At 39.0% G+C, this 8,984-nt stretch overlaps 1 protein-coding gene across 11 annotated transcripts in view; it reads left to right on the top strand.

Annotated features, from left to right (window-relative positions):
• LOC115222805 (neuron navigator 2-like) overlaps positions 1–8,984 on the top strand; it is a 510,687-nt gene that overhangs the window by 434,369 nt on the left and 67,334 nt on the right. The window lies entirely within an intron of this gene.

The following is an 8,984-nucleotide window of genomic DNA, read 5'->3' as shown; positions in this document are numbered from 1 at the left end:
CACCCATTATACTCTCGGAGTGCTTGGTGTTAGGAAGGGCATCCAGCTGTAGAAAACCATGCTGAATCAGACTGGAGTCTGGTGCAGTCTTCCATCTTGCCAGCCCCAGCAAACCATCCAATCCTGCATCTGTATATGTGTGTGTGTGTCTTTGTGTTTGTGTACTACTGCTTCACAACCTGTACTGGTTTGATTACATCCCCCTAATTTAGCAGTTTGGCAAAAGAGATTGTTAGAAAAAATCAGGACTAGGCTTGATTTTTTTTTTTTTTTTTTTTTTTTTTTGTGACTGGACCCTTCAAGGTGGTGCCCAAGCATGGCCACAGTCCAGTGACTGAAACATGTAAAACATAAAATAAAGATAAAGATTTACAGCTGTGCGTTATCATTCTAGAAACTTTTATCTATTCTGTGTAAATGAAATATTCCGTGTTTACCAAATTTTCTTACGAAAGTTAAAATTAAAGACTCAGGTGCTACTAGAGGAGAAAACTGTTTAAATTAGCTCCTTTTGTTATGTTTAAAAAGAATCTTTTCAGCTAAATTCATTTATTTTAACAAAAAAAAAATTTGACTTTTTAAAAAAAAAAACTCTTTATTTATTTTGAGTTGATTGGATAAATCTTTTGAGAATGAAACAGTTGGACTACTACTATTACGTGACAGTCAGTGCTACTACTATTTTGTTTTTTAGTGTGAACAGTTAGTTTGGTGACTTGGTACTTTTTTGGTGATTTGGTGCTTTTATTTCTTAAAGAAGTAAATTTTCTATTTTTTTAAAAATTATACTTTAGGAAAAAAGTATAAAAGAAAATAAAAACTGATAAAATTTCAACTTCTGCAAAATTTAACTTCAAATGTGTTTCCTGCATCCTCTTTCTTTGTATATCATCATCATTTAATGTCCGTTTTCCATGCTGGTATGGGTTGGACAGTTTGACAGGAGGATTGCACCAAGCTCCAGTTGTCTGTTTTGGACAACTGGATGCCCTTCCTAATGCCAACCACTTTACAGAGTGTACTGGGTGCTTATCATGTGACACTGACACAAGTGCTTTTCATGTGGCACCAAAAAAAATGTGAATATAAATATGGTCAGATTTGTGTGTTTTTCTTCATGAAGGAATCAAAATCTTTCCCTTGGAAAGAACAATGAACTATATATATATGTGTGTGTGTGTGTGTATGTATATATATACATACATAGGTGAGGTGGCAGAATTGTTAGCGCACAGGGTGAAATGCTCAGTGGTATTTCATACATCTTTTTGTTTTGAGTTCAAATTCTGCTGAGGTCGACTTCGCATTTCATCCTTTATGGTTCAAGAAAGTATGTACCAGTTTAGTACAGGGGTTGATGTAATCAATTTAACTACTCCAGGTATGAGTATAAGAGACTGCATCCCTCTGCCAAGCCATGTTGGGCCAGTGCGGCAGAGTAGGGTCATCAAACCAGAATGATCTCAAGCCATTTTCTGATGGAAAGAACATGCAGAGGCCTTCATCCTGCAGTGGGCTGAACATGGGCAATCCCCTCAGTAGCTGTGTGGTTAGTAGCTTGCTTACCAACCACATGGTTCCGGGTTCAGTCCCACTGCATGGCTCCTTGGGCAAGTGTCTTCTGCTATAGCCCCAGGCCGACCAATGCCTTGTGAGTGGATTTGGTAGACGGAAACTGAAAGAAGCCTGTCGTATATATGTATATATTTATATGTATGTGTGTGTCTGTGTTTGTTCCCCTAGCATTGCTTGACAACCGATGCTGGTGTGTTTACGTCCCCGTCACTTAGCCGTTCAGCAAAAGAGACGGATAGAATAAGTATTGGGCTTACAAAGAATAAGTCCCGGGGTCGATTTGCTCGACTAAAGGCGGTGCTCCAGCATGGCCGCAGTCAAATGACTGAAACAAGTAAAAGAGAGAGTAAAGTGTATATAAAATTGATGGACAGTAGTATATTGTGTGTGTGTTTTCCTTCCTGAAAGAGTCAAATCTTCTTCCTCTTGGAAATAACTACAAACATTGGTATATTTTGTATGTTTTCCTCACTGAAAGGAGTCAAAATAAACAATGCCAACCAATGTAGAAACTCAGTTCCACACATCTAACTATCCCTACTTACTACTTCCCCACAATAATAACTGGTACCTTTATAGGATGCAAAATGTGTTATTTCACTTAAACCATCCAGATTCTTGATCATTTTCAAAATGAATTCATAAACATGCGACTTGTGTATTTCACGGGATCTGGTTGTGAAAGGATTAAAATATCAAAGACAGCTTTGGCACAGGAGAGGTAAACTAAAAGAGGGGAAGGAAATCATGAAAGGCTTTATGTTATCTGCGTAATAGACTAAGGTAGACTTAGATCAAACAGTGGAACGGGGTCTGGTGTAATTGTATAGCGTCTCATGGCTGCAAGAGGATGTTTGACAGCAGGGAAACTTAAGAAGACTAAACAAAGATAAGCTGTGCAAATGAAAACAGATCTTTTGGGGCAGCACTGATGATAATGATAGAAAATAATAATAATAATAATAATAATTATAATAAAAATAAAAATGAGAAAGATGAAAGACTACACTGAACTCTTCAGACTGCAGTTCTTTAGTATTGAATTGCTAGCCACTCCCTCCAAAAAAAATAATCATACCCTTCCCCTCAAAATTGCTGACCTTGTGCCAAAATTTGAAACCAATATATCATCATCATCAAATGGATGCTAAACGATGATGATGATGATATATTGGTTTCAAATTTTGGCACAAGGTCAGCAATTTTGAGGGGAAGGGTAAGTTGAATTCATCAACCCAAGTACATAACTGGTACGTTATTTTATCCACCCCCAGAAGGATTGCACAGCAAGGTTGGCCTCAACAGAATTTAAACCCAGAAGGTAAAAAGTTGGAAGAAATACTGCATAGCATTTTGTCTGATGGTCTCCCAATTCTACCAGCTTGTCTTAAAAATAATAATAATAGTAATTTCTCACAATGGCATATGATCACAAATCTGTCCCCATCTCAGCTTATACGTAGTTCATTTCATGGTAATTTTATTAACCCAACATCCCACGCCACCCCACTTCCACCCTCTATTCCTGGGAGGGTTGTTGGAGTAGAGCCCTCTGGCACCTCATCCATAGGGTCCTCTCAGAAGCAACCTTGATCCTTGGATCTTACAATGACATATCATTCAATATAGATTTACTCAGTATTTACTCACGAAGAATATATATCACGTTTTAACAGAAAAAAAACCCCAGAAATATCACATGAGTGGCTGTGTGGTAAGTAGCTTGCTTGCCAACCACATGGTTCCGGGTTCAGTCCCACTATGTGGCATTTTGGGCAAGTGTCTTCTACTATAGCCTCAGGCTGACCAAAGCCTTGTGAATGGATTTGGTAGACAGAAACTGAAAGAAGCCTGTCATATATATATCTATGTGTGTGTGTGTATATTTGTGTGTCTGTGTTTGTCTCCCCAACATCGCTTGACAAGCTATGCTGGAGTGTTTACGTCCCTGTAACATAGCGGTTCGGCAAAAGAGACCGATAGAATAAGTACTAGGCTTACAAAGAATAAGTCCCGGGATCGATTTGCTCGATTAAAGGCAGTGCTCTAGAATGGCCGCAGTCAAATGACTGAAACAAGTAAAAGAATAAAAGAATCCTTCTGATAATAAGATATAAATGTGTTTGAGAGGCTACGGTAGAGCAGGGTTAAGGGGTACCCTTCCCCTCATTGAATCAGTGCTTAGTTCTGCACTGTGTAGCATTAAATGGATGGGAAGATGAAACTCCTTGAGGATAGGATGTCAGCTGTAGTAACTAAAGCGAAATTCAGGATGTAATGTGGGTGGGAGTGAGTCTGGGTATGGGCGTGGTCATGGTGACATGACGGTGTGTGTTAGGGGGCTTAAATTTTGAGGTGTGCCTTAAACTAGACTGTCGGCATCATCACCACCACTACTTTTGCCATCACCAACATCATCATAATCCCTGCTGTCATCATTATGGAAATGGCAGTGGTGATGATGATGATGATGGTGGTGGTGGTGTTATTGTTTCATCTCAAATCAGTTCAAATTGAGAAATCCTATGATCTAGGATCAAATCCAATGAGTTTCTTACTTTTCTCTCTCTCCCCTTTTTCTCACTCTAATACAAACAAAAATGAGGTATGATTTTGAGGAAGATTTTACTGCTCTTTCTAGCAATGTAAATGCCTGCACAGTCATAGTGGCATTGAAGCTGTTGCTGCTTCTTTTTGCATTTCTTGTGAAGCAGCAGCTTTGGTCATCTTGTCCTGCCACCAGAGCTGTCTTTCCATTCCTGAAATTCCTAACTTTGTGCCAGTGGCACACCTTCTTTATCAAGGTGGTGAGCTGGCAGAAACGTTAGCACGCCGGGCGAAATGCTTAGCAGTATTTCGTCTGCCGCTATGTTCTGAGTTCCAATTCCGCTGAGGTTGACTTTGCCTTTCATCCTTTCGGGGTCGATTAAATAAGTACCAGTTACGCACTGGGGTTGATATAATCGACTTAATCCATTTGTCCTCTCTGTGTTTAGCCCCTTGTGGGTAGTAAAGAAATAAGTACACCTTCTTTATTAAATAGGTATATAAAAAAAAGGGAAAGAAAACAAAGAACTAAAGGAGGGTTGTGAGTTGACAGAGGTGATTGATCATCATCATCACCACCATCATCATCATCACCATCATCTTTGCTCATTTTAATGCCCATATTTGCGTGGATCGAATGGAAATTGTTGAGGCAGATTTTCAATGGCCCAATGCCCGTCCTGTTGCCATTCCTTGCTTCCAAATAAGATAGTATTTCCCCATGGCCAGACATATTTTCATGGATGATGGAAAACAAAGGCCACCACTTCTTTGATGATGCTCGTTTACAAGTTCCACATCTTATTTCTTTATTGCCCACAAGGGGCTAAACATAGAGGGGACAAACAAGGACAGACAAAGGGATTAAGTCGATTATATCGACCCCAGTGCGAAACTGGTACTTAATTTATCGACCCCGAAAGGATGAAAGGCAAAGTCGACCTCGGCGGAATTTGAACTCAGAACGTAACGGCAGTCGGAATACCTCTCAGCATTTCGCCCGGCGTGCTAACGTTTCTGCCAGCTCGCCGCCTTAGTACCACATCTTGTCAAGACAAGGCATCACTCACAGACACACACACACCATCATCATTACCATTATCATCATTTAACATCCGTTTTTCATGCTGGCATGGGTTGGATGGTTTGACAGGAGCTGGCAAGCCAGAGAGCTGCACCAGGCTCCATTTTGTCTGTTTTAGCATGATTTCTATGGCCCAATGCCCTTCCTAACATCAACTCAGTGTACTGGGTGCTTTTTAAGTGGCACCAGTGCCTTTTATGTGCTACCGTCGTGTGTGCCACTCAAGCAACACTGACATCAACCATGCCCGAATGGTGCTTTTTTACATACCAAAGACACTGGCTCAAGGTTCCGCACATTGGGATTGAACCAAAAAGCACATGGTTGGAAAACCAAATTCTCCGTTTTGTTGTAACTTAGGTGAGTCATTCTGGAATTTTACACAAGAGTAAAGAAACAAACTCAACTCTGAATTCTCCAGTCTGTAGAAGAAACCTGAGAAATATTATCTAGATGCCGAAATGTTTTTACTACGACTGCTTTATAGTAAACCTTTATCCCCTGTTTTTTAGGATGAGGTGTGAGGGCTGGTGGGGGGCTGTTTTTACCCTTGCTCCCAAAGATAACTTTTAAAAATTCTTTTTTTTTACTTTTTTTTTGTTCTATTGATAGATACAGAGTTTTGTTTCTGCGGAATCTAATACGTTGCTAACTGTGCTAAAATGACATACCCCCTGCTTTCAAAGATCAATAAACTATGTAGAAGGGAGAAGGAAAAATAAAATAAAATTAGGAAGAAAAAAAAAACACTAATAATGATAATAAGTATAAATATAAAATAGTAGTAGTAGTAGTAGCAGCAGTAGCAGCAGTAATAATAGAGGTATAAGAACTGCTTTTAGCCAAATATTATTTTTGTGTTTGTATGTGTGTGTGTATTTGTATATATATATGTGTGTGTGTGCGTGTGTGTCATTCTTTGTGTTTGAGTGCATGCGTGTATATGCAGGTATATTTAAATGTGTATATAGGTGTGTATATCTATATATATGTATATACATGTATATATTTCCTTCTCTCTCTCCTTATATATATGTGTGTGTGTGTATACACAAGCATATAGACATCCACACACACACACACACACACACTCACTACCCACCTTGCCTAATCAGTGTGTGCTCATAGATATATCCGAGTATAAGGTTTCAGTAATAGGTTTTTATTAAGTACGAAAATATCCTTTAAAATATAGGATCTACACATCATTGCCTCCGCCATGTGTCGATATATTCCCATACTGTACATGTGCGTGTGTGTGTGTTAAAGAAAATATGTACCTAGCTCCAAATTGAATATTAAAAATATATTAAATTTTTAACATTATAATCTAAAATAAAATCTATATTATTAACAGGATGTGTTTAAATAAGAAGCAAAGGAAGGTGAGGTCATATTTTTTCGTTAGTTGCATTGATAGATTATTAAATGGCGGCGGTGCTGGTATCGGTGGTGGTTGTCATGGTCGTGGTTGCAGTGTAGAGCAAGGAAATAAATAGCATTTGTGCAGAGAAACTGCAGGAAGCCTCTGTCTTGAATTCCAAGAATCACTGTTCTTATTTTGCGTTCCAAAACAGCTGTTATCACATGCATAACGGATCCGGCTTTCAGCCAAATCTGTCATGAAGATCCACCCACCGTTTTGCTTTGCTTTGCTTTGGCTACGAAGGGTGGGTTGCCAGTCGTCTTTTCTTTCTGCTCAGTGGCTGCTGCAGCACCAAAGGTTGGGTGTTTGACAACTGAGCTTTTCCTCTTCAGTTTCTTTGAGGAAATTCTTGTTTCAGGCAAAAATGTATGAAAGGTTGATGAGGATTTTTTTAGGGGCCACACCAAAAGAGTAAACCACAAGTCAATTAAAGAAGAATTTATTATATTTATAGAGGGAAGACCATCAAGAGCTACTGGAAGGATGTTTGAGGGCTACATGAGGCCCTCTGAGCCATGGTTGAGAACTGCTGCTCAAACAACTAGGCCATGCAACTTCACTTCGGTTAAACTGATGGGTATGAAATACATAGCTGTATGTTGGTGGGCAAGAGGAGGGAGGAAGATCTGGGGGTCTGGTGTGTCAGAGCAATCTAAGTTTTTCTGTGGTGGCCCCTCCACTTCTTTTAATATGAAGAGGGGCCTTTCTTTCTCCTAATTTGTCACTTTATATTATTAGTTATTAATTAAAGTGGTGAGCTGGCAGAATCATTAGCCTGTCAGACACAATGCTTAACACTATTTCTTTGGGCTCTTCATGATCTGAGTTCAAATTCTACTGTGATCAACTTTGCCTTTCATACTCTAGGGTTTGACAAAACACTGTTACTAATCAAATACTGGGATGAATTGGTAGGCTTGTGCCAAAAATTAGAAAGAATTATTATTGTTATTATTAAGGTGTCAAGCTGGTGGAATTGTTAGCACACCAGACAAGGTGCTGAGTGGCATTTCATCCATCTGTATATTCTGGGTCCAAATTTTGCCGAGCTCGACTTTGCTTTTCATCATTTCAGGGTCGATGAAATAAGCACCAGTCAAACACTGGGGTCAATGCAATCAACTTACTCCCTGTCCCCAAATTTCAGGCCTTGTACCTGTAGTAGAAAGGACTATTATTATTATTATTAAGGTGGTGAGCTGGCAGAATCATTAGCACACCAGGCAAAATACTTAGCAGCATTTCGCCCATCCTTACGTTCTGAGTTCAAATTCCGCTGAGGCTGATTTTGCCTTTCATCCTTGATAAATTAAGTACCACTTACGCACTGGGGTCGATGTAATCGACTGGTCCCCGCCTCCTAAAAAAAGATGTCAGGCTTTGTGCCTATAATAGAAAGGATTATTATTGTTATTATTATTAATAATAATGAATTTTAGCTCAGAGTCAAAAGGAAACTCCCTTACTTGAAAATGCCGGTAAGGATCAATGACGACATCTGTAGAATAATATCTCAGTAGAATGTTCTTCTCTAACCCATGCTATCATGGAAAATCTGATGTAAAGTAAATGAACAAATATAATTGCTCTGCATTCTTCTACTGGACCCTTTGGTAGACTTTGCACCCTAAAGATACAGTCATGTTGTCTTTCAAAAATGTGTACGTGTGTGTGTGTGCATGTGTTACTAATGAGTAAGATGTTAGTTAGGTCTGCAGTTGATGGCGAAGGCGAGATCAGATTCCAAAACCAAGAAATAACCGAAACCTTAGGCAAATTAGTGAGAAAAGAGGGGAGAGTGTGTTTGTGTGTGTGTGTGTGTGTGTGTGTGTGTGTGTGTTACAAGCTCAGAACCATGTAACTATGTAACATGATTAGACAATTAGTACAAGGAATATTCTGTATGAGATAAGAGAGAAAGAGATTGTTTGAAAACCTTGGTACGATGAGTTCTGTTAAGGATCTCACTTACACACACACACACACACACACACACACACACATACTTACTTTGTTCCCTCTGTCTCTTTCTCTTCTTCTTTCCCCCTTTTTTTTCTACCAAGGTATGCAACAAATGCATATCAAATGCATCATCATCATCATCATCATCATCATCATCATCATCATCATTATTATCTTTGGACTTGTACAGGTATTTGTACATTAGTCATTCTGGAAACAGATTCCATGGCTTTATTACAAGGTTTCCTTTTTATTTTATTCCGTTTTCGTTATTTATTATTTTCTTTTTCTCTCTCTCTCTCTCTCTCTCTCTCTCTCTACCCATGTGCCAACATACACACATTTTCATTACAACCAGTCTATTATATCTAGATTAAGGTATCTTACGCA

Source organism: Octopus sinensis, linkage group LG21, assembly GCF_006345805.1.
Source record: "Octopus sinensis linkage group LG21, ASM634580v1, whole genome shotgun sequence".
Lineage (NCBI taxonomy): Eukaryota > Metazoa > Mollusca > Cephalopoda > Octopoda > Octopodidae > Octopus > Octopus sinensis.
The sequence above is the reverse complement of the archived record's forward strand: the minus strand, read 5'-3'. Positions and strand labels throughout refer to the sequence as shown.